The sequence below is a fragment of the Pan paniscus genome, chromosome 18, assembly GCF_029289425.2.
Source record: "Pan paniscus chromosome 18, NHGRI_mPanPan1-v2.0_pri, whole genome shotgun sequence".
NCBI classification, from domain to species: Eukaryota; Metazoa; Chordata; class Mammalia; order Primates; family Hominidae; genus Pan; species Pan paniscus.
In genome coordinates, this window is record NC_073267.2 from 7,015,943 (window position 1) to 7,029,581 (window position 13,639).

The 13,639-nt window shown below is 39.0% G+C and overlaps 1 protein-coding gene across 23 annotated transcripts in view; it reads left to right on the forward strand.

Annotated features, from left to right (window-relative positions):
* Positions 1-13,639, forward strand: part of RBFOX1 (RNA binding fox-1 homolog 1) — a 2,479,284-nt gene that overhangs the window by 1,248,656 nt on the left and 1,216,989 nt on the right. Inside the window, exon 1 of one of the 23 annotated variants that reach the window (XM_063598343.1) lies at positions 171-347. The exons of the other annotated variants lie outside the window; for them this stretch is intronic. The gene's annotated coding sequence lies outside the window, so the exon portion shown is untranslated. Of the gene's footprint in view, positions 1-170; positions 348-13,639 lie in introns of those variants that run through there. 23 annotated transcript variants of the gene reach the window in all.

Here is a 13,639-nt window from a genome sequence, read left to right on the forward strand (position 1 = left end):
AGAAAGAGGGAGAGAGGGAGGGAGGGAAGGGAGAGAGGGAGGGAGGGAAGGGAGAGACCAGGCAGCTTCTGCAGAGGCTTCCTGAAGCCCACTGACTCCGCGGGAGGGGGTTGCAGAGGGACGGGGGCGGGCGACAGGGGGAGGAGTGTGCAAATTGACATTTTTGGCTGCCTGTGGCAGAGGAGCAGCCGTCAGCCGCTGTCCAACGTTAGCGCAGACACGGTGGCGGCGTGTGCGCCTCCGGGGCTGCTGATTAAAATAGGGGACTTGGCCGTGGATGGAATCCGGGAAACCCAAACCGGAGATGGAAGGATGAGGCTGCGTTTGCAGCGCGTGAATGGGACGCGGTATGTAAGCCGAGCTCCAGCTCCGGGGACCTCGGAGACTGTGCTCAGGGCTCGCCCTGGGTGCCCCGTGGTGGGGGTGGTCTGGACACTTGGAGAGGGCGAGGGGGCGTTTAGAGGGATTGGGGGGCCCGGAGATGCATCGATTTTCTTTACCCACTGGAAGTTAGTGGGCAACTTCCTTGCCAATGCTCATTGGCTCCGTTTAACTTTATTCCCAGAGATGAATAAGCGTTTATTAAGAATCGATGTAAAAGTCCCAATAGGCTAGCCATGGTTTTGCAAGAGATGCGCGGCTCTGGAAATGAGAGGTTTATGAAATGAATGGCCAGATGGGTCGTGCATTTGCGAAGTTGGCATGCTCACGTTGCAAGGGAGCATGTGTGTGCAAATGTGAGCATATGCGCTGCATTTCTGTGTAAACATGTCCACCATGCTCGTTGCGCTGGTGTACTCTTCATCTTCTCTGCCTGTTTCCCATGGAAGAGAGATTAAATTGACAATACTGAACACGCTTCCACTTGAGAAATAAGCTCTGTACCATTTTATGACATGGAATAAGAGTTGCCGCCTTCTGAGATCAAATGGGAGAAATGTGCCTTGCCTTCTCAAGTGATGGAATGAACTGTTATGCATTTATAGAATATATTATATACAGAGTGTCGAATGTGACAGCCATCAGTCTACAAGGATCACCTAGCCTCTCAAGCACAGCTCATCCCTCTAGCCCTTATTTTCAGATTATGGGGAAATTGGGGGTTTTATTATTTCTTTTGACAAAAGAGCTGCGTTTTCCAGCTTCCTACTTAAGAGGGCTCCAAGCAGAATTGTGAATCCAAAAGTTTTGGTGGCAGTGTCACCTTAGTAAAACGTTATGAAATTATTTGCTAAAAGAGTCACTTTCTGAGTGTCTTCACGTAGAAGAATTTACTCATTGTTGACATGGTTTCAATTTTGGTTACACAGAAATGAATGCGGTTTATTGCTGAAGCAGGCAAAAATGATTGTGTAATCCTCTCTTTATTAGGGTAGCTGGGTAGTAAATTGTTTGGCTTAAAATGGGAACATCTTTCTCCACTGTGTTCCCTATTTTTTGATCTAAATGTGTGCTGGAAAATCCAAAGAGTGTGAGTAAAAGGGTGTTTGTGGCATGGAGTAACTTGCCTTTGTGGTTTGCTATGAGTAAGTTTGAAGAGGGTTGTTTGTTAAGTAAGTGAATGCAAGTCAATCAGCAACAGCTGCTTGCCACTCAGGCTCACAGGAATCCAGGCTTTTCATTTAAGAAGCAAGATTTTCCAAGTCTTATCTGCCCACACACTTCCCACACGTGTGATGCCTCCCCTCTATTAGAATACTCAGAGGTTATGAAGAGGGAATTGTTAATCTGAGGAATGAGGTAGGGGGACATGTAGAAGGAGCTCCTCCCTCCCTCTCTTACCCCTCTTCTCTTCTCTCTCTTGGTCTCCCTGTGGGTATTTCTTCGTCCTTATCCCATATTTTTTCATCTATGTGTATTTCTTTCCATCTTTCTGTCTTTACTGTTTTACCTGGTGCACAGAAACCTTTTAGGTGTCTTTGCTACACTTTAACATATGTTTTGCACGCTGGAGGATCACCAGAGCCTGTTTTTCTTTCTTTCTTTCAGGAATTCTCCGCTCACCTGCAAGAATTATTTAGTATCAGGCAATTCCACTGTACATCAGTCTTATAAAAAGTGAATATTCAAACTTTTTTATCATTTCATTTTAACCAAGCAACTAGACTCTTTGAAAACACTTTCACTATGTAAAAAGAGCAGAATCTTTTCTGTTACCACAAATTGAGGGTTTATACAAAAGTACTTTCTGTCTCATGACTTTATTGGACTAAGCTTATTTTTACATTTGTCTCTTAAAATCTTTTCCTTCAAACTTCTGTTTTTCCTATCACTTGTCTTAATTTTAGAGTCTAGATTCATTTTAATCTGTATTTACTCAGACTTGGTAGAAATAACTATCAGTGCTGACTTATGGGCCAGGTAATTGAAGTATAACAAAAATAGTTTTTCTTTTTTGTATGACATTGTGTTCCTTTTTGCTCTTAAAAAGGATCAGCTAATTATTTTTCTTTTTTTTTTTTCCTCTCTCTACTAGGAGTATGATACAAAAGTTGAAGGAGATCTCAGTAAAGGGCTTTTTTTTTTTTGGCATTGATTGCCTTCCTATAAACTATAGTTGCAATATTTGGAAAATATATTGTCATATTTTATGACACTAATTGATGTATATGACTTTTGTTTTGAGAATCCAGGTACACACTCCTCATTGTTGTCTTTGATTTGGTTATAGACAATCTGCTTGAATGGGCCAATCTTGAGCTAAACAAATATTACAACATCTAGTGAAGAACAAACTTGGTCTTGTTTTCTGTCTAAATTTATAATTTTTATATTAGATTTTGAGCACAGTTGTAATCTGGTGAAATGAAAAGTCATCTAAAAGAGGAAGAAGATTTCTGAACTAATAATAAAATGATTATTATTAATTAAACTTAGTTGTGTTTAGCTTTTAGCTTTTATTTTAAATACTTCACGTGTGTTAGTCTCAAAGTTATGAAAGGGAGTTGGCGTAAGTTCTTGGAAAGTAATTCTTTTGGGATTAAAAGTCCTCTCTATGAGACTTCACTCTCCATCTTGTGTTGATTTTCTGACGAACATAAAAATAAATGAGGAAAAAGCTTGAACCCTTAATTTTATTTTATTTTTTTGGCATTTTAGATTTTACTTTGTTATGGATCCAAAAACTTTGGAGTGTGTTAAAATATCAAATCTTTGTTTGCATTTATGGGTATGCATTTTTGCTCTTTTTGTTTTCTTTCATTTTCTTGCAGGGTTGTGTGTTTGTGTGTATTATGAGCAGTAGTCAACAGGAGCAAATGAGAAGAATTTTACAATTATGAATTCTCATGCATAATTTGATTTTAATTAAATCATAGATAATCAGAATAGCAGTCTCAAGGATTTAGGATCCCTGCTGAACCCCCTCTTCTTGCACGGCACCAAGAGAAAGATAAAACGCCTTTAAAAGTCAGCATTTAATATACAGTGTTTGGTTTGGAAACCATCGCATATTAAATTATTCAGCAACTATAATGTCCCAAACAGTTTTCAGGGTGTGTTTTTATTAAGCTAAATAAAGTTTCTATGAAAAGTTGTGGGGTTTCAGTAAGTTGTGGGGTTTCTGTGTGTGTGTGTGTGTGTGTGTGTGTGTGCGTGCCCAAAAGGCCGAAACAGCTTATGTCAGCTACAGCAACTCGTTTTTGATTCAGCAAAACTAGGTTATGAATTCAAGCAATTAAAAATGACAGAAAGCCCAATTTCACTGCCTAGATTAATATGCTTCCAATTTTTCCTGCTCCATAAAAATTTCAAAGTGTTCTTTCTGGTGAGGTGCTTGCATAACCTATAGGGTATTGGGAGGGTCTCCATTTCTTGTTTGCTTATGATGTCTGAATACTTTGATGTAGCAAATGTAAATAGGATCAGTTGGATATTTGTAACATAATTTTGTGCTTGCAAGTTCTCCTGAAATTATTTTGGTTGGGTTTAAAAGAAAAGAGCAGTGGTTAGTTTCTAAGCATTTACCGATAGTGAAGAATCTGTCGGCAAGCTCCAATGTCATGAAGGCCAGGAAAGACTTTTCAAGAAAAGATACAATTATAGTAGAACTAGTGTTTTCAGCTTCCAAAGATGGCAGTGATATATGTAAAAAAAAAATATATATATAATAAAATATTATGCAGTGATGGGCATGTTTATTACTTTTTCTCTATTCCTAAAGTAATGTCTGGAATTCTAGATTCATGTTTATCTAATGAGCCAAATCTCTCCCTGTTATTTAAAATGGTCCTTTTTCCTTACACACTAATTAGTAGTCAAAACCAGCCACTTTAATGATCTGTAGTTTTTGGTTTGTTCGTTAAGTTTTCTAACCTGGTTTGAATTAACTTGTTCACACAAAGAGTGTACACAGACACAGATATACACTCAAAAAGCTCATCTCCCAGCACCATTTACTCCACGCTTTCAATCCAATACAGAAAGACAGCAACAACCAAACAAATCAAGGTGCACTATTTGCCCAATGTTTGTTTTACAGAGAAGACCCCTAAAGGGCTGTATATGAGGAAGGCCTCTGCCAGCCCTTCCTTTGCTCTTCATGGTAATTCTGCATCTGCATTTGCCACAGTACTGTGGATGTATTTCTTTGTTGTTTAGTTGCAGTCTCTAGTTGTGACGAAATCAGTTGTTGTCTGCAAAGAAGATGTAAGTACTAGTTGGATTTATTGTGGTTAGCTGAATGTGTAAGTACAGGTCTTCCATTTGTATTAAAATGATGAGGATGAGCATGTGATAACCTGTCAACAGAAACAGCAGTAACAATACAATGCCGATTTCTTCCTGGGCACTTACTGACTCCCTCTGTGCATCAGACATTGGACGAGGAGCTCCTATGTATTTTCTCTGTTCTTACAACTCTGCAAGGTAGGTAGTACCATGCCTAATTTAGAGATGGAGAAACAATTTTCAAGACTTTTTATAATTAGAAAAAGTGATAAGACTGCAAATTTTTCTGATTCCAATATGCTAAGATACCATTGAAGTTTATTAATCTGAGTTTAGAATTTAGCATTTAGAATCTGTTTACACATAATGGGTACTTAACAGATACACTAGGTTAGGGATTCTCAAACAGGATCAATTTCCTCCCCTAACCCATAATAATATTTAACAACATTTTGAAGACAGTTTTTGTGTCTTTGCAAGAGGATGACTCCCTCCCGCAAAACAAAAACAAATTACCTGGCCCTAAACCAACAGTGCCACAGCTGAGTAATTATACCCTAGGTAATATCAGTGATAGTCTAATATAAACATGGTCTGATTTTTCAAGAGAGGGGAGAAGGTATGTGTACTTCAGTTATTAAACATTTAAAATCTCTGGTTGGATACTGTGACTAGGATCATGATGCAAAATCAGACGGTCCTTATTTCCTTACAGTCTGACACTAAAATTGTTACAGCTGCTTCCTTGGAACATCTTTCTTTATAAATATGGCATGGGTCGTTGTGATTTAAAGTGCCCTATTTTTTTCCAATTTACTTACTCTTTAGTACGACAAGTGCTGGAAAATGAAATTTCTTTCCTTGGTACTCTTGTCACTAGAAGAGAAATGTAACGTCACTAAATGAATAATGGAAGAGCAATTCTAACAACCTTCCCATATGGTCCTTCTTTTCCCTCAGTATTCAAATGGCATTCTTTCCCTCTTATCTTTAAAGGTTTGGCACATAGGTTTATTGGTTTATTTGTTTAAATAATATTTTATATTTGCTGAGCACTGTTGCAAATGCTTTAAAATATTATTTCATTGAATCTTTAAGATAAGCCTAGGAGATTGTTATTGTTTTTATCTACTTTTTACAAAAAGGGAACAGACATCCAGAGAAGTTGAGTAATCTGTATGAGATCACACAGCTTCTAAGTGGCAGAGCTGGGATTTAAACTCCAAAGTCTGTGTTCCTAGCCACTTTCTCATGCACTTTAGTAATTTGAGCTTCTAAAGGTACAGAAGCCTAAGCGTTGAGGCACCATCTTCACCCGAGTTTTGAAACAAAAGACATTTTTAGTCTCATTTTGGAGTGGTTGATGAGGAAAACGGACTTACCTGTTTTTGAAAGAGCATGAGTGATAATGCTCACAGCTTTATGTGTTGCTATTTAAATACTATATTAAATATATTAAATATATTAAATATTAAATATTAAATATTAAATATATTAAATATATTAAATACTATATTAAATACTCCTGCAGATGCACTTCACCTGGGTCAGGAGGTCTACCATGACCACCTCCAACAACAGCAAAAAAGCCACCAAAGGGAAACACTAATGTACAGGAGGGCACAATTTGCAGGATGAGTGATCTCCATTTTGTTCCCTACTTAATTGTCATGTTGGAAAAATAGAGAGAAATTCTGCAACTGGATCTCCTAAGGTGTCTTCAAGAAACTTAAGTCTTTGCTTTCTGATGCTCTTAAAAAGTTCTAGAGAGCCCCATGTGGTCCATGCCAGGTGGGTGATGGTGAATGTGAGTGTGTTGACTCCCAGCTTGATCTCAGCTAATGCCAGGCTGTTTGTTGTCCCGCATTTAGGCCACGGGAATGACCATGCCTATCTCAGTCTCAGTTGAGTTTTTAGTGAATAGCAAATGCTATGAAAAGAAAAACAATTTAAGTATATTTTTAAATAGAAATGCCAATTTGACACATTTTATTCTGCTTTAGAAGGGAAAAAAAGATCTTGCAAGTACGCAATTAAATACATACCAGAATATCCAGAAAACCAAGACAGAAGTAGAGAGCGTCAGTGAACTTCAGTTGAATAAATGAGTACATGGATGGAACATTTTGTATTTTTCAAAATTTCTTGTCAAGAATATGTATGGGTTTGTACTTGAAAATGTCTCACATCTCGAATACAAGCCACCGTGGTGGGAAATACAGGTCTGACAGGCGTCCATTTCATACCAGCTGTCCTCAGCTTACCAATCTAAATTTGTACGTTACTGAAGTGTTAGGCATAGGTATCTGCTTACTATTTATTGCCCTGCAGAAAGCTCAGAGATGATTAACCACAGCTTACAAGTGTGGACTGCATTTTACCTGAGGCAGGACACAGATTTTTTTATACAAGAAAGAAAGGGTCACCCATGAACAGCTCGTATCTGGTCATGGAGCAATATTAAAGTCTCAAAAAGGGCTGTTGAGCTACCTCCTCCCAGCCTGGAGACAGTTTAGGAACTGGCTGGAAGTGGAAACCATTACTGTTCTTTATATTTCAGGCCCAATAAACTCACGTTTGAACAAAGAGAGCGAAGAGTGAATCCCATTGCAGAACTGTCAAAAGACTGATGTTGGATCCATTATTGTCAGATGCCCTTTTTAAATACAGTTCATTGAATTGGCTTTTGTGGAATACCTATTTCATTTAAGTGTTGGTTCAGGAAATGGTTTAAAATGAAACCAGAATTTGTTGTTCAGTGGTAAAATAAATGAGATGAACCCACATAGCCAAGACTACCCAGTAAAGTTCTGTAGATACTATCTATTAGTATGCAGTACTAAAATTTAAATTATACATGTATATATAATTATATCTATAGTTAAGCTATAGATATGTAACTTATGTATAGACTAGAAGCTACATAGTCTATAGTCTATTTATATCTATATATAAACTATATATAGATATATAGTTAAACTATATGTATAGTTTAATTGATGAAAGAAAGAATGGGAAGTTGGATTTAAAATAGCCATTTTAATTCCATATCCAGAAGTATATGGAATACTTCCGCATCTTAAGGTGAGCCTCCTTTTAGAAATAAAGATAACTAGTGATAAACCTTGTATGCCATTAAAAAGAGTGTACCCAACACTCAGTGAATTTCTGCCCAGTCTTGATTGTGAAATTTTCTTAGGAATCTAAACATATAGAAGTTACATCTATGTTATAAGTGGTTCAGGATTCAAATTCTGCTGCTGACAGAGAAAGAAACCCGACTTTGTTGTAATGCACTAGCTAATTGTTCAGTATATGAAATTGCACATCATTATCCTTCTTATCGATACTGTCTATTGAGTGCCTGCAATAAGCTAGACACTGTACTAATTCCCAGATGTGCATTATTGGCCTGAATATTTCCAGCAGCCCTATGAGGCAGATGTGGTTGGTATACCCAGGGTTCATGAGGGAAGGCTGAAACTTGGGATGATTTTTCAAGGGTTACCAACAGCTAGTGACTAAAAGGGCTGCTAATCAAATTTGAAGCTTTGAGGCTTCGAAGTCCCTTTCCCCGCTTTTTTGGCCCAAAGCTATATGAATCATTGTTGTAACATTGGTGAAAAATGAATCTGATGTAGATGAAGAGATTTATGTAGCTATAGGAAGTTCCTATAACTCTCCTATTAGGATTAGCCTTCTTATCATCTTGGCAAATTATGCAAGTGGCTGGATATTTTGGGTAGATGGGTGGATGGGTAGATGAATGGCTAGATGAGTAGACAAATAGACTGAATAGTAATGGAGAAGACAAATTGGCAAAGGACATGAATATAGGTTTTGGAAAAATAAATATAAATGGCAAGTATATGAAAGTGTGTGGGTGGGTGGGTGTGTGAAAGTTTCCCTTGTATATGTTAAAGTTTTATATATTGTATTGGAAAATAATTTGTTGATGAAACAGGCATTTTATATACTGTTAGAATGTGGAATAGTACCTTCTTCTGTAGAGGACTATTTGGGAATTTTTATTTTAAAAAAGTAGGCTGGGCACGATGGCCCACGCCTGTAATCCAACGCTTTGGGAGGCCAAGGAAGGAGGATCATGAGGTCAGGAGTTCAAGACCAGCCTGGCCAACATAGTGAAACCTCGTCTCTACTAAAAATACAAAAATTTGACAGGTGTGGTGGCAGGCGCCTGTAATCCCAGCTATTTAGGAGGCTGAGGCAGGGGAATCGCTTGAACCCGGGAGGCGGAGGTTGCAGTGAGCCGAGATCGTGCCACTGCACTACAGCCTGAGTGACAGGGTGAGACTCCATCTCAAAAATAAACAAATAAAAATTAAATAAATAAATATGTATGTACTTTTGACCCAGCCTTTCTGCCTCTGGAATCTATGTGATCGCTGAAGTTTGTGAAGATGCAGCTTGGTTCACTGCCGCATTGTGAACAGTCAGGAGGAAACTGGAGCAGATGAAATACCTAAGTAGGGGGATTGGAGGTCAAGGACCCTTGTAGGAATGAAGTGGATTTGCCTGGATGTAAAACTACATCTAAGATGTTATGAGTGAGGAAGAGCCCAAAACTCAGAAATCTGTTTGAAAAACTTTGTTAGAAAGCAGACATACACATGCAGTTGTTTTACATAGAGGGCAATACTGCAGAAGATAATGAAGGGACTATGAACAGTGATTATCTTTGTTGTAGCTGTGCAGTATGACTAAGAGAGGGGCAGGGAGGAGATGAAGCTTTTGCTTTTAAGATTGCACCTTTATTCTTTGTGATTTTCAGCAAAGATGCCCTATTTGGATAATTAAAAAATACTTAAAAGAAAAGCTTCCATTTTGCAAACAACCTGTGATCACTTTACCCCTGAGCTGATAAAGATCAGCTTAGATACCAACATAGATATTCTATGTTGGACATAGGCAACCTAAATTGCTTGGAAAATATATTTGAGCTTTAGAAAAGATAAAACTGAAAATCACTGGATTCACAGTTATGTTTTGGTTAAGGTTTGGGGTCAGTATCCTCTTTGGAATGGTGTGGTGGGGTGTTGGAATTTCCTAAAAATATTAAATCTAAGTGTTAACAGTAATGGTTTGACCACTGAAGAAAATCAAATTTCCCTGTTGTTGTACACACTTGTCATTCATCGACGGTACTGCAAAATCATGATCCTTATCCTCCCAGCTGTGTGTGTTTTTGTCAGGGACCGTAGGCTGCTAAAAGTTGTATACAGTACTATTATTTTTTTTATTCATCTCTGGGTCATTTCATCTTCCTGTGCAAGCCACATGAATAGCTGTGTATGAAAATTGTATTTTGTGCCGCATTTCCCACTGTGAAAGATGTTTACTATATATTTATGAAAACACTGCAATAACAAAACCCTTTATATAGCCTTTCAATTTGCTGTAAGGGCAGATAAAATATTTTTATCTCAAACTGAACTTCATACCTTGGGAGATTCAGCTGGCCTGACTCAGAATAATAAAACACTTCAGAGAAAGGCAGGTGCTGTTCAGATTGCTTCAGAAACCTGTGCACTTCACTCGGCAGATTTCACTTCCTTTAAACACGCCAACGGAATATACAAAAGCTAGAAATAGTATAAACTATGCAACGTTAAGTACAAGAAATCATCTTTTTTTGTTAAATAGTTTCATAATACATCTACAGTAGCATCAGAGTGATTTTTAATGAGTAGTATTTTCCTGTATACCAGAAGATACAGAGAGAAGGTTGGTGATCATTCCACTGTATTGAAAACTTTCATTCTTCATCTGCATTTAGGCTTTGGCAATGTTCTTAATTGAAATTTTTACAGAGATAAATGTAGCATATGCAGTTGTAAGAAAATATAGATAGATCTCTTGTACACTATTCTCTAATGGTAATATTTTACCAAACTGTAGTATCACATCGTATCGAGGATACTGGCATGGCTGCAATCCACTGACCTTATTTGAATTTCCCTAAGGTTACTTGCACGTATTTGTGTGTATATATATTGTTCTGTACGACTTCATCATGTGTAGGTTTCTGTATCCACCGCCACAGGTAAGGTACTGAGCATTTCCATCCTGAGGTTCCATTTGTATAACCACAGCTATCTCTCGCGACCACCTGCCCCTGTTCTTAACCCCTGTCGATCATGAATCTGCCTTCCATTTGTAAAACTTTGTTATTTCAAAAATGGTATATAAGTGAGATCACAGAGTGCTTAGAGTTTTGGGATGGGCTTATTGACTCATCATTCCCTGGAGTTGTACCTACATTGTTACATCAGTAATTTTGCATGGTATATATATGTACCACAGCTTAACCATTCACCTGTTGAAGGATATCTGGGCTGGCTTTGACCATCACACATAAAGCTGTCTTGAACATTTGTGGATAGGTTTTTGCGTGACCGTGAGTTTCACTTCTCTGGGATAAATGCCCAGGAATGGGCTTTGGCGATCTTTGATTTATGCATATTATGGAACACATCAATATGTTGCACCCATTGGAAGTCAATGCCAGTTGCGTACAAACTGATACAAGGAAAAAAGAAAATTGTACCCACGTCTTAATGTTTATTTTTACATAAACACGGCACTAAATGCGGAGAATAGCCAGCATGTATGTAGCATCCACCATATGCCAGGCTGTATTCTAAGCCTGTTATGTATGCTAACTCATTTGTCCTCAGAGCAGCCTTAGGAAGTATGTACTACTGTTCTTACTTATGGAGGAAACACCAAGCACAAAATGGTTAAGTAACTTGCCCAAGATTATACAGTCATCACCAGTTAGAGGTAGTCGGTCTGGCTGGAGAACCCCTCATTTTAACCACTAATCAATGTCCCCGCTTTCTTTTGTTTGTTTATTTATTTATTTATTTTGAGATGAACTTTCACTCTTTCACCCATGCAGGAGTGAAGTGGTGAAATCTCGGCTCGTTGCAACTTCTGCCCCCCAGATTCAAGCGATTCTCTTGCTGCAGCCTCCTGAATTGCTGGGATTATAGGTGCCCGCCACCATGCCTGGCTAATTTTTGTATTCTTAGTAGAGATGGGGTTTCACCATGTTTTCCAGGCTGGTCTCGAACTCCTGACCTCAGGTGATCCACCGCCCCCCGCCCCCGCCTTGGCCTCCCTAAGTGCTAATATTACAGGCTTGAGCTACCGCGCCTGGCAGACAGACATCTATAAGATGATGTCCCCACTTTCGTAGATTGGTTGGTCATAACTTGTGGGTTGGCTGAGACAGTAATATTCATTTAGAGTAAACATCTATTGATATCACCCTGAAAAGAAATAATAAATGAAACTGGGTATATAGAATAATCAGCTAGCTGACTTCATCAGCCCTTAGCTCACAGCTCTGCCTTAAAGCTTGCTTTATTTGGCCGTTTCAGACAGATGGATGCCTCTTATGGCTTTTGGATCTCCAAGACGTAGATTTCACAACCCTCCCTTGGTTACACACTGTAATATTTAACAGCTCTCAATAGCAGTATGTTCTGCTTTTTTGGTATGGCCCAAATCTCTCCTATGGCAAACTCAACACCCCTCACTCCTTCTTCCCACCTATTGAAGACGTGGAATTGTTGGTTGTCCATTGTATTCACAACATAAAGGTATCTGTTTGTAACAGAATATTGTTTGGCTGCTTTACATTAATCCTTGAGCTTTCCGTTCCTCCAAAGGCATTTTATATTTCCAACAGGCTTATAAAGTATTTAATATTTTCATATGCGTCAGTGTAAAGCCATCTGTTGCAGTGACAGGACAAAATGTGGAAGACAAGAACAAGCGTATGTTTATGGAAAGATTCCATGAAATGTTAACAAGAAAGATATGTGCTACTCTGGGGTGTCTTGTAGAAAATGGTCAGGGGAATTTGGAAAGGCATGGCTTACAGCATTGGTATTTGTAAATGGGTGTTTATAAAAGGCCTGTGCGCTTTTTTTTTTTTCTACTGTCCTGCAAATTTAGACTAGATTGTGGACATAAATGGCGGCAGTGACCTCTTTGAAAGGAAATGGTGGTGTGACCTAATATTTGGAACTTCCTTCATTTGTTGTTCTTCATTCACAGGCTTCAACTTTTTCCTTTTCATGTGAACAAGTGGATTGGGAACCTGCTTTGCGGCAGGCGTTTGTGTTGCTGGAATAGCTAGATTGTGTTTCTAAACAGCTAGAACTGTTTCTCATTGCCTTACTTTTAATAGCCGTGTTGTGGTCTTGCTCATACAGAAACAATCAGACGGGAATCAATTTTGCCTGCCCACTTGAACGTATCAGTTTAGGCACAGTTATCCAAAGCCGTTGCTGCATTATGTTGCCCCTCTGGCTCAGAAAATCAAAGCAAGTTCCCCCAAGCGAAGACACCAATGCTCTTGGGGAAACACATCACAGCTAAAATACAGCGAGTATCGGCCGGGCACGGTGTCTCATGCCTGTAATCCCAGCACTGTGGGAGGCCAGGGTGGGTGGATCGCTTGAGGTCAGGAGTTCGAGACCAGCCTGGCCAACATGGTGAAACTTCATCTCTACTAAAAACACAAAAATTGGCCTGGTGTGATGGCGGGTGCCTGTAATCCCAGCTACTCGGGAGGCTGAGGCAGGAGAGTCGCTCGAACCCAGGAGGTGGAGATTGTGGTGAGCCGAGACTACGCCATTGCACTCCAGCCTGGGCAACAAGAGAGAAACTCCGTCTTCAGAAAAAAAGACAAAAAGAAAATGCACTAAGTATAGTATCTGCCAAGTACTGCGAGAGGCACTGTGTCTTGGTTGGCTTATTTGAGGCTCTCAAACCTCTTAGGTAGCATAAGAAGTCATTGTCTTCATTTTACAGATGAGGGAGCAATTTTAGAGAAGGTAATTAACCAAATATTACATTGCTAACATGGAATGGACTGGGAACTTGGCAACAGGCCGACTAAACCCACAAGCAGCTTGCTTAACCACTGTGTTTTGTA